The sequence below is a fragment of the Pygoscelis adeliae genome, unplaced genomic scaffold, assembly GCF_000699105.1.
Source record: "Pygoscelis adeliae isolate BGI_AS28 unplaced genomic scaffold, ASM69910v1 Scaffold113, whole genome shotgun sequence".
Taxonomy (NCBI): Eukaryota; Metazoa; Chordata; class Aves; order Sphenisciformes; family Spheniscidae; genus Pygoscelis; species Pygoscelis adeliae.
This window is the reverse complement of record NW_008825108.1, coordinates 2,239,757-2,252,585: the sequence shown is the minus strand read 5'-3', so window position 1 is coordinate 2,252,585 and position 12,829 is coordinate 2,239,757.

Here is a 12,829-nt window from a genome sequence, read left to right as displayed (position 1 = left end):
TGCCTGCATTCGAGGCCTGCATGCCTGCAAAGGTAAACTCGGCCTAAACTCTGTGTACGCTTGTCCTCCAGACATCCTGCGGCCAGCATGGCCCAGCTGGGCCAGAGACGATGCTCAGCCTCTCTGCACGGGCTGGGGGCTGGTCTGAGGAGGTGTTTGTGCATCCTTAGTTTTTCCAACTGATAGGTGAGATTTCCTGGTGCATTCCGGCTGCCTTTTACCGCTTCAGGGATGCAGGGCAGTCATAAAGTTTAATTGCCCAATTAAGCAGGGTTTACAGTTGCTTTGCGTTGCTGGAGTGCCACAAAGCAGAATGAACAAACTAGTGAAGCTGGCCCATATTTATTTTTTTGTCAGCAAAACATAAAATACATGGGCTAAAGTAACCTGAATACAGAGGTGGGCATAGCTTGTACAGGAAGGCACGTGTTTCAGTGTTGTGGAATGAGTTACAAGTGAGAACCCTAATCCCTCCTGTTCTCTTTGCAAGATGGCAGAGGGAGCCCTGGATGTGCAAGTAAAGCTGGCACAGCCGTGGCTCTGCTGGACCTGTGAGATGGGGAAACACAGAGCGGCTGGGGCTTCCTGCCGCCCTCCCGGGGCAGCAGAAAAATGGAGGAGTCTAAACTGTAACGGGGAGTGGAGTTCAGTGAGGGCGGCAGTAGGTGAGGGCTCAGGCCAGCTGAGTCCCACAGCTCTGCCTCTCACCGCCTGCTCGTCCTTTACCAGGTCCCTTCGGCGGCCCCGCAGCTTTTCTCCCCACCCACCATTGGCAGGTTCCTGTTTCTTTTCAAGCCTCTTGGTTGTGGGGTGACGCCAGATGCACGTGCCTAAGGAGAGGAGAACAGCAAACACTTCAGGGTGGTGGAGGCCTCTAGAGACAATTTCGCTACAAATAAATACTACGGTTATCTAAACGCCAGCAGGCATCTCGGTAAAAGTGGCTTCATGTTCAAGAAAGCTACCTGATTACTTCCAGTTTAATTTTTTTTTTAATTTGCTGAAGCCATTTGCTGACAATATAAATTATTGGCTAGAGCAGTGTTTCTCAGACTGCCAGCTGCAGCTATCAGAGGAGCCATGGGAGAGTTCAAAAGGACCGAAGCTCACAAAAAGTTAATCAATTCACAATATTTTTATACTAAAACGCCAACAGTTTAATGCAGTAAGTATTTCTCTTGATAAGTAGGTGGTATCCAGGGCTTGCAGGATTTTCACAGAAACAGACAAATCAGAAAGAAAGCCATACTTGCCAAAAAAAAAAAATAATTGTGAAACGGGCCCTGTTACCAGCCCCCAGCTCAGCCCCTGTGGGATGGTGCCCCTTTGGTGGGGCACTGCCTGCGCCGGGGTCACCCTCAGCTCCTGGCTCATCTCACCTCGAGGAGCAGCCCTGCTCCTCCTGCTCCCTGACAAAGTCAGCCTGAAGAGTGTTGGTTTTTGGATCCACGTTGAAGTTTATTACAACATTTTTTCAAGCATTATTTCTGAGTTAGTGAAACTAATGTAAATCAGCTGATTTCTAGTCGTATTTGAGTTAGCGCAAACACACTTTGGTTTAGCTTGTCCAGTGTGTAAAGATGGGGTTTGAGGTATGGTTCTCGCTAGATGGTGATGGAAAAGCTAAGGGAGCTTTAGCATTCACCCCTCTGCAGCCGGCAGTAATGCCAACCCGGTGTGATCCCCCCTTCCATGTCCCAAAGGCACTGACAGCTATGAAGGGCTGCGCGCTAGCCCGGCTTCGCCCTCCCCATCCCCTACCACCCACACGCACTTAGATCAGCACTCAGTCTGTTGCAGGCTTGTCACAATCCTCTGACGAAGTAAAGAGAGACAAAGGGGTAAAGGATAAGGAGGGGAGAGATGGAAGGAATACATATGTGGAGTGGGAAAGAGAGGAATAGATCATTAGCTGAAAAAAACATCCTGCTGTGGTTTTCAGTTGTGTTTGAGAAGGCCTTCAGTAACGAGCACTTCTGCAGGACCCCAAACAGATGACAGAAGTGGCAAAGGTCACTTTAAGTGAACTCATTTCAAACCTAGCTCAAATTAGAAGGACTGGAGGTCTGATCGCTAGATAGTTATGCAATGGTCACATGCGAAATCATCAGCTGGTCCTTATAGCCTAGTTCGAGTGGTATGAGCTGGCACTGTAAAAGATGTAAACCCTCTGTCTGACCTGAGCCCCGTCTTTCCTCTGGAGGGTTGGTGCAGGAATAGCAGAAAGAAAGTGCATTCCATGATTACTCTCTCATTTTCAGAACAGCCCACAAAGTGGTTGTTTCTTTTGGATGTTTCGGAAAGAATAACTACATATATTCTTTAACTACATATATTCTTTAACTACATATATTCTTTAGAGCAGAGTTATATCGTTTGGACCAGAGCTACCTATTGAACAGTTGTCACATCACTACTTAGGGACATATGCCAACAAAATTTGAAATCCGAAGATGCAGACATTAACAGGAACCCGGAGACTTTAGATAAAATGTGCATCACAAACTCTAAGCAGAGAAGTTTGCACTGACACTGCTTTACAGAAAGCAAGATTTCAGTTGCTACAGTTTCCAAATGACCACATTTTGCAAGCAATCAATAACGGCACTGAATTAAAATTACATCGGGAAGACTGATGGGGACTGTACAGCTTCTGATGCTGAAGGCAAGGGCTCTGTGCATGTTCAGCCAGAACTATTGGTTAGTTTGTTTAAGTCTTTGTACTCAGAGGATTTGATAATTGCATAGAGGAAATTCATGCATGCACAGGCTGAGATCACACAGAGACAAGATGGTCTTCTTTTTCTTTTTCCACAAATGATGGTTCGATTCTTTGGGCTGTTGAAAGGCAAGTATCCTGTCAAGCTCATATGAGATACAACTAACTGCAAAAAATTATGTTCAAAATGAAAAATCCATATATTGCATTTTAATATTTTATTGAAGCATGATTACAATTATTTCTATTACATGTGAACTGTATGAATGATGTTTTAAAAATTAATACAATATGGAAAATCTCAAGTGTTCTATTATTTTAATTAAAAAGGTATAAACACCAAATACATTAAAATCAAACTCCAACAGATTTGAAACCTGATGCGGTCTATGGATTAAAAAAATCTATTGATATCAGCTCCATATGATGTGACAAAATACCTAATTATCATTAAACTGATTTTGGGACGATGGAAGATTGTGAAAAGTTACATCGATGGCTTATCTATCTAAAATGTCACTGACCATGGAATGGAATTACATAGTAGAGATTATACGGGACTTTTTTGTCAAAATACTTTAACTCTTAAAATAAACGACTAGCAGCTGAGTCCAGAATGCACAATAAACAGACTTGAAGAGCTTTTAACTCCAATCTTTATAAAAAAAAAAGGAAAAGTGTCTATGTAAGAATAACAGTTCAGAGTATCTTTAAATCCAGTGGAATACATTCTTTCAGTCTTTAATACTCTGCTGCATTTGTCCCAAGCACAACCCTGGCCTGTCTGTGAGGAACTTGACCTGTTTGCTTTCAGCGCCTACCAAATAATGGATTTGCTAGAACAGAGAGGGAGGGCAACTCCACTCGATAAGAGAGAGCATGCTGGGTAGAAGATAAATGTTCCAAAGGCTTCCACTGATAATGATCAGAGGTCCTATTTACAAAAGTTACAGATGCTTTAAAAAGTCTAATCTAATTAACTTTCAATTATATATAGACTATGAATCTGTGTCATTCTGCAAACAGAACTCAGGCTCCTAAGTTACTTAAAGGCAGGGGTTTTGTATTCCTTTGGGAGTTAGGCACCTACATGCCATATACATTTTAAACATTTTTGAAACCTGGGGTTCATTTCCCATCTAACTACTGATTTCTGTGTGGTATAAAATCACCAGAGTTCGTATTTCCATACTTATATTACTCTCTAAACTCCTTCGTTTGACGAGACTGCAAGCTTGTATCAACACTATCTTCCACTGTGTAAGACTACAGGCAACGATGATCAGTGTGGGAGGATTATTGCTCGCTGTTCTGAGTAATCTCTTTCTTTGATGCTGTATGGTTGATGATACACCGTATTTTTATTCCTCATGAAGAAAAGGTGCCAAACTCAGGGATTCCCACGGAGCCCAGAGCAGCATCTGACCTACAGAAGTGAAACGGCATCCACGGTGCCTGTAAGAGCACGAAGGGGCACGTACAAAGCACCTCTCACATTGCGAGAGGTGTCTTGCTATGGCAAGGGTATTATTATTTCTCCAGTCAGTGCACATTCAATCTCTGTACTCTGTGACTAGAGGAAAATCCTACTTCATTTCTTTTACAGTTTGAAATGCGTATGGGTCTCCTGTTCTGTAGGGGAACTATCATTTCCGTGTTGACATGCTCAGGGTTTGGGGTTTTTTTTCCCAGTTCATTTTTTTCTCAAATTGAGATATTATACTTTTTTCTTGATTTTGATTACCATAAAATTAAATAACTCATTTTAATTTTTAAAAATACATATTCTCCTTTTGTTGTGGTTCATAGGTGCAATGCTAGTGCTGTCATTTCTATATTTATTTTGGAAAGATAATACTTTCCAGGAAAAATCATGAGGTGGTCTTTGCAACATTAAGATCAGCCTGACACTTTTGCTACCAGTTGAAGAAGAAATATTTTATCTATCTGCTCTGTATTTTCTGAATCTCCGTAGCTCTACTGAGAAGTCATAACCCTTAAAGAACACTTTTATAAAACCAATAGCTGAACAAGAATATGGATAAGATGAAATTTTCAGCAAAGCTGAAATTTGGATGGAACGTAAATATGAAGAGAGTCCAGAACGGATCTCTGTTCAAGAGGCGTTTACAATTAAGGTGCAATTCTTCATAAGGAATGGATATTAAAAGTTCATGCATCTGGGTTTTTTAAAACTATATTAAGAAAGTCACCAAAGCAATTTCTCTCACTTCTTAATCTGCTAAGCACAATGTATGTGTCACTACATGCCACACCTACATTAGGTTGTAGATATACACTTTCCAGAAATACTTTTTCCTAAGATCAGCAAGAAGCTATAGGTAGCACCATCAGGAAAAAAAAAAATTAAAAATCTGGGTCAAAAGCTCCTGTGAAATTATGACGTAGATAAACACTCAAAAAAGAATTGTGTTAAGACATCATAGATCATCAGCTGCTATGACTGCTGTGTTGCTTGGAGGCTGCTGCCAGTGTAAGGTTTTTAACCCAAGATGTTAACTTTGCATTGAAATAATCTGGAATGCACCTATTGTTTGCCATTCCGTCAGAGAACTGACCTCCACCAGACAGGGCAACAGTTTCTTGGAGCGGCTGAAGGCCAGCTGAATGTGTATAGAAGACAATTCACAAAACAGGGCATTTCAAGGGACCTTGAGATTTTAACAGGTTTTGATGAAGCAGCTTTTAAAAGGGAAGGAAAAGTAGGTGTGCATATGCTTTACGGTTAATACAAATGTACTTTCTGGGTTTGCAGTAAAAGTAAAACCAAAGGACTAGAAGGTCAGTGTGGTTAACTTCATAGATACTGAAAAGGAGAGTTGTTCCCAGTTGAAACCCACCAAATTCTGTCAGTAACAGCCTATTATCTCCCCTTTACTTTCCTCTATCATTGGTCAACGCCCGTATTGCATTTCACCTTCCTTAGACTGAATTCTTCTGAGCAAGGACTGTATCCTCCTATGCAATTTTACAACACTTAACAAAAGCTGCTCACAATCCTCACTACAGCCTTTGGATACTACTGCAGTAAAAAGAAGCAACACCACAAGAGAGCAGCCAACGAGTATCCCAATGATGTAATTATGATGATATTTCTATCGAAAGGACAATGCACTGCTTGATGAGACTTAAATTTGTATGAATGTTCCAGTCCAGCATCATAGGACACGTACATAATTATTTTACTTTGTGTGTGAAACCTTCTCTAGAAGAACAAAGTACCTCCCTAAATGTGAACTTTGTCTGCATAAATAAAACCATCTGGTTTGTTGTCTAACCATCTGGTTTGTCTAAAGTTTATAGTCTCCTGAGTGTTATTCACAGGCCCACATATGATCGAGCCTCCACAGACATTTTTATTTGGTAAAAGCTTTCCCACAGCACTTTATTTTTTCTATCTGTTTTTGATCTTGTAAAAAAAAAAAAAGTCATTTTAATACGTGTGTTGTAATACTGCATGTGTTTGTGTTTCTGTGAACTGGGTGTAGATCTCCTAGTGGGTAGATATTACAGGCTAGATTCTCTTGGGAACAGTGGAGGAAAGAATGACAAAAGAGCCATGTGGAGATACCAGATCCTACGACTTCTTCACCGCTGTCCCTGAACAAAGGGCTAGGTGAGGGTGGACAGATTACTTTAAAATGCTCAGCTATTAACATGTAACAAGGCACTGAGAACTGACCTCTGTCTCAGTTCAAGAGCTACAGCTGGTAACAGGTAACAACCACTTTGTCAACCCTACACCAGACGGGGACTCTGCTGGCTTTGATGATTCCAGGATTCCTGGCAGCATGCAGCGTCCAGATAACCGAGCCCTACTCAGCCCCGTGTGAATAAAAGGCATTATTATTGTCCCTCAATGCTACAAGCTGGGCAGTCACTACGTTTTTGCTCACTCTCTCTGCTTCATAAACACAATATTTTCCACCCCGAGCCCTTATACAGCCTTGCCAAAAGGGTTCATTCTCCTTCAGAGTTCGACTGCTCCAGTTTCTGGAGAAAATGTCTCAGTTCCCTGGTAGGTCATTAAGTACACATCAGTTCACGAGCTCTGATACTTCTGCCTTATCTGCCCTCTTACCACAGGCAATGGAAAATGTTTCACTTGAAACAACAAACAGATTCAAAATCCGAAATAGACATGACCTCAGTAGAGATTAATATAACTTCACAGAAACCCACCTCTTTCTGCTCTAAACCACGATTCATGTTTCAGCAAATTAAGCGCGTGCATAATTAATAGTCCATATTTCTGCAGTCAATAACAATAATAACACCTTTTCACCTACCTAGAAGATAGCAACTTTCCGTATGTGTTACATCAAAAGTGAGATTTAAAGAGAAATGTAGACCTACAGATCATGGAGTGCGGTATCGTATTTGTAATCTGAACAAATCTGTTCAGATTTGTATTACAAATTACAAATTTGTAATCTAAACCAACTGGGGCAAGAAGTCTGTATTTTAGAGATGTGCAAAATAGGTGTCCGTTTCTGTGGCCACTCTTCCATCAATTTCTTTAACGTGAAAAAGTAGAAAGGATCCCAACAGGCCTGCGGAAGCTAAGAGCCAGGACAAATCCTCTTTCTGCAGAAGAGTTGAGAGAGGGCAGCTGGATCCCACTGGACCCTGCTGTGTTTAGTTTCTAAAAAAGGGAACTAAACTGAGAAGCAGCCTCCAGGGGCAGCAAAATACAGCAGGAAGCTTGGAGATGCCGTTCTGTTCTAAAAAAATAAATTGTTTCATGTGTGTGATTCTGTTTACTTGTTAGCTTATTTGTGTAGCTTGGGGGCACTGGGTTGTTGCCCGGTCAGCTTCTTGCAGCTTTGATTCCCGTTGATACACGAAAGTGTGAGTGTACGAGCTCACGCACACATACTTAAGAGCAGCTTCTGTAGATGTACAGGAGAAGAGTTTTAAGTAATTCTAATTTACTGTCAACAAATTTCACCAAAGCCTCGTACACTGCAAGAGAGGTCAAACATAGATGAAGTCATATTCCAAATCTAAGTCCTAGATTTTTAGATTTTAGCCTTTAATATATGGACGGATTCTAAAATGAGCAGTTACTACACTATCACTTTCCAGCTAAACTACGTTAACTGAATATATGCATTTCCAGCCATTGTAAATAAGATGCAGTTGTAAATTTAAGTCACGACATCTTATCAGATTCCCAAAACAAGTCAGGTAACAGAGCTAAAACAACGAGCCTTAAAGTTCAGATCCAAGATGGGCTTTGTATTTCTTTTGTTTATTGTACTGAAAGAGCTATCCTATTCATTCAAAACTAAAGACAATCGTTAATTGTGATTTTTCCCAAGTAGCAATGCTAAGAGTGGGTCCTGAGTGACCTATTGTATTGCTAATTATTTACATGCGATAAATTTCAGTGTGAATATGCCTGTCACTGCGTCAATTTCTACATTACAGACTGGCTTGTGTTTTCAATCTCAGTGTGACATTAACATTGGTAATCTGCCAATGGGAGTCAGTAATCACACCAATCAGGATAATCCATATCCTTATGTTCCAGAGCTTATGTTATAGAGCTTCCTTAGAGAAGGATAATTAAACAAAAAATTTCACTTTAGATTTTAAATATTTTCTTAGGAAAAAAATATTTATTAGTATGAAAATCTTGTGTGATCCTTATTTGTTTTCAGAACATATTTCCAAGAGCTGGGAAGATTTGTTTTCTGGCACGCATCAAACATTTTTCCATTGGTCACAGCATTCTTGCACTAATTGAGTTTAGAAAACTCTTCAGCTGCCGCCTGGATGAATATGATCTGTGAAAAGCAAGCATTAGAAATAATGGGATCCATTACCTAATTACACTTTATCATCAAACACACATCAGCTGCAAAATGTAATATGAGAACTATATTCTGGTATCCCAGATCTTGCAGGCTGTAAGAGTTGCCATAAAAAAAAAAAGCACGTCAGTATCTTCTTTCCTGAAATACTTCATACTTCTCAGTAAAGGAACCCACTGATTTTCAAAAGGTATAAATCTGTACAAGACAGAAGCTTTCTGAAGCATATAGAGATGATTTTGCTGTCTGAAGTAAAAACTTCAGGGAATATGCTTTGTTTATCATGCATGAAATATGAACAAATCTTTTCCCTGGTTAAAATTATCCACTCTGCTAAAAAAAAATCCTACAATGTATAATTCAATTGCAAATTGGGACATTTTGGTAGAAGGCATGGATTTTTTTTTTTTAAATGTGATTATGGACTATGTTGAAGAAATGTTTTTTCGTACTTCCCCTAAATGCCCCTTTACTTTTACAACGAATTTTTATTTTCTGTGACAACATACATAGAAGTAACTGACCGTATTTTGCCATAGCTTTCACCTTTCTATTAATGTTTCAGATAATACATGAGGAAGATAATCTCACATTCTCACACTATTTTTCCATGGAGAGCATTTTCTCTCCTTTAAATAGGAGGAAATTTAGAGTCACATTACAGCTGGCCTTGTTAACATATTGACCGTGACTCTTGTTGCCTTACACTCTCCGTAGCTACATACTTCTGTGTTAAGTGGAAGCTAAAATGCCGTCGTCTTGGAATGTTTACCTTTCGAACTTACATGTGAATTTGATTTGAAAGATGACATGGTCCTCGTGGAGAACCAACATCATGATTTCACATGGAAGTCCAGTCACTTGCTATTTTAAATTCCAAACTACATAAAATCCCAGAAGAAAAACCCCACACAGACACATAAATAGCAAAAATCTTCAATAGATTTGATTCCTGCATAGGGACGCCAAATAAAATCTCTGCTAGCATTCAAGTAACAAATACATTTAAAATTCACTGGTTGCACTACATCAGCCTGACAGTATTGGCGCGCAGTGGACTGACACCCAGGTTTTGTACTGCACTTTTCCATATGCTCCACGCTGGCAAATTTCCAAATGAACAGATACAACAATGCGCTGCTCTGCTCAGCCCAGCTCGCTGACTCTGCTTGGTCCACCTTTGCCCATCTCCTGCCATTCCCCTCCTGCCCTCCTCCCCATGGAGCCATGCTACCTACACAAGGTTTGTGCTCCTGCCCCAAAGTGAGGAAACGGTTGGAGACATTGTTGGAGACATTCCCCCATAGCGCTATACCCTGCTGCTATACCCTAGCTTTTTCCAGCACACTGACAGAGCAGAAGTGCACGTGCCAGGTTCCTCCTGGTGGGAGGAGAGTAGGTCACAAGCAGCATCTTACACCACGGCCTGCAATGAGGTCAAAGCAGCTCCAGTGGAGGTGGTCAGTCAGTGAGAGACTCTCAATCCCTTAAAGCCTCACTAAACGCCCACGTAAAAGATTTAGTAGTTCTAAGATACTTGTTGGTACAAAGATACGCAAGAGATCATCTGTTAGTACAACACAGAACCACTGTGAAATCAAGGACTTAGACTTGAGTCAAATCCAAGTATTTTTCCCTCCTGTGAGGAAATAATAAAAATGCCCTATCAAGATGGGTTCAAACCTGCCAGCTTTCTCTTGAAGTGCTCTTTCTGGTAAGAGTGGCTTACCAGCAAAGGCGCCTTAATTTCTCTGGGCCTGACTATTCACTGTTTTGCATGCTATGTAACTCGTCACACCGGTGCAAAGTAAGGTTTAAAAAAAACAAGGCTGCCAAAGAAGTGCCTTACATTCCACAGGTGCAATTATTTTACAAATAAAAAGTGAAGACAAGAGTCTGTAGGCGGTGCTTGGAGATTCTTACTATGTTATTATTTTTGAAATCAGAGATATATTACCATTTTAAAGTATTCTGTGCTCAGTAAAACTAAGTAGGGATATTGTTAATGCTTGGACTTTTCTTAAAAATATAGTATCTTCCCTGATGTTTTTTTCCCATTCTGGCATGTTTCTTCTTGTTTCTTTTGTATATGGTGATATTTATGATCTAATTGTCTCTTCCCATGTTAGGGCCTAATTTCTATGGTAGGTGGTCTCTAAAGGCCTTTTAGCTTCCATTCCCATTTTTATGCTAGAAAGCAAAGGAAACAAGCAGCACAAAGCCTTTAACCGTATTTTCTAGGCTATACTATCAATGTATGTTGGTTGTCTTCTTTTGCTAACAGAAAACAGAAAGATACATACGGGGAGGCATATCACTGCTTTTATGCACAGGTTCTTCTAGGATGAACATTTTCAGTTCCAGGAAGAATGTGCAGCAGATGAGGATGAGTTTTGCACGACCTAAGCAAGCACGCTCCCAAAAGGTAAGCTTTATACATGCAGACGTTTGAACCCCCCGTTTAATGGTGTACTTCGTCTTAGAACACAGGTCTTCATTAGCAGACCTCAGTTAATGCCCACGAAACTGAGGAACAGATTTAGATTTGTTTTCTTTTCCTTTAAAAGGGCCCTGAACACCCAACAAAACTCAGTTACTAATGGCTCACCTTTGGGCTGATCGTAAGACTTAGTTGAACCTTTTTGTCTAAGTGGGTTAATTAGGTATTATGTTTTCTCTTTTTCATCTAAATAAAGGTTTTGTAATGTCTAATATTTCAGCTCCTGCAGCTGCTTTCATTATGCAAGTAAAAGATCTCTCTTGTACAGAGCCACCTATTTTCACCAAGTACGTACAAGCTGAACTGGTTTTGAAATTTCCATTCTTCTGTGAAAACCACCTGAAACTGGCCAACAAGCTGGTGACCATTCCCCTTCCCCCGATGACGGGGAGAGAGTGGATGATAGACACGTGTGACTGCATAAACACTGTTCCTTAAGAAACAGCCTTAAAAAAAAAAAATCACTTTTTGGGTCACATGTTAAAGCTCTGTACAATTGGGGGTTTGAGATGTGCTAAAACCTTACACGCTCTGCACAGTACTATTCACTTGAACAGAACTAATCACTCAAATTGCAGAAAGCTAAGTGCTTGTTTAAATCCTCACATGACTGATGACTAATGTTCAGTATTTAAAATCCTGTCCAAAGACAAAGGGACTGATTGTTTCATTTGAGCAGTCAACTTTCTAATTAATCACAGTAATTTAAATCTCTACCGTTTAAAATATCTAACAAGCACGACCTTGCTTCATCAATAGATTCCGCTTTTGTCCTTCTGGAAAACTTTGCATTCTAAATACCAAGCCTTAAAAGTAAAATATTTTCAGTGTGTACATTACTTAAATTCCATGTCTTATGACAGATACAAAACAATGAAAACCAAGATAAAAGCTCAAATTGATGGTGCTCCGTGGATGCTCTTTGTAAGAACTCTTTGGCTTGATCTTAAACATAACGGTCCCTGACTATTTAAGTGGGTATAAAGAATTGCCTGAATATGTCCCAGTGTATGATGCTAGAATAGAATACAAGGTTTAATGCTTCAGCTACTCCAGCAGTTTACCAAACTTTAAAACTAAAAATGCTACGTAGTTTGTATTGCTACATCTCAAAGAGGTACAAAGAGTGACCGTAAGCCTTCTGGGGAAGGCAGCACTTTGTTCTCTTTATAGCAGAACCCCAGCTGGGTTCTGCTTGTGACTGGGATACCCAAGAGATGGCACGCTATGGTGTCAACACTAGATGTTTCATAAGTAACTCAAGAAAAAACCCCTCCGCAGGCTGTGCATCCTCACTATCCCTCTCAAGAAGCCCTTCAAGCTGCTGTAATCCATGCCAGAGCTCCGGCAGCGAGTTACCTTCCCCCCCGCCCCACGCTTCTAACTTCACCCGTTTCGGCACGGGCCGGGCTTCTCTCCCCGGGTGCTGCGCCGGTCACCTGCAGAAGGCGTGCAGGCGCTCGGCCTCCTCCGGGCGGCGCCCGGGCTCCCTCCCGGGGAGAGGCAGCCGCGTTCCTCCTGCGGAGCGGCGGGAAGTCCTGTACGGGCAGATTCAAAAGCAGCAGCATTAAGGCGAGAGAAGCTGGCTTCTGCAAGGGGCACAACGCCTACCCAGCGCTTACGGGGTCTAACGGGACTGCATCCCTTTACAGAAAAAACAGAAAGTGAGGTAATTCTGTGTGCGACGAGAGCAACTTAAAAAAACCCCACAAACCCACAACAAAAAACCCGCAGCAAAACCGAGGAGGGGGGTAAAAGAGGGGGTGACCG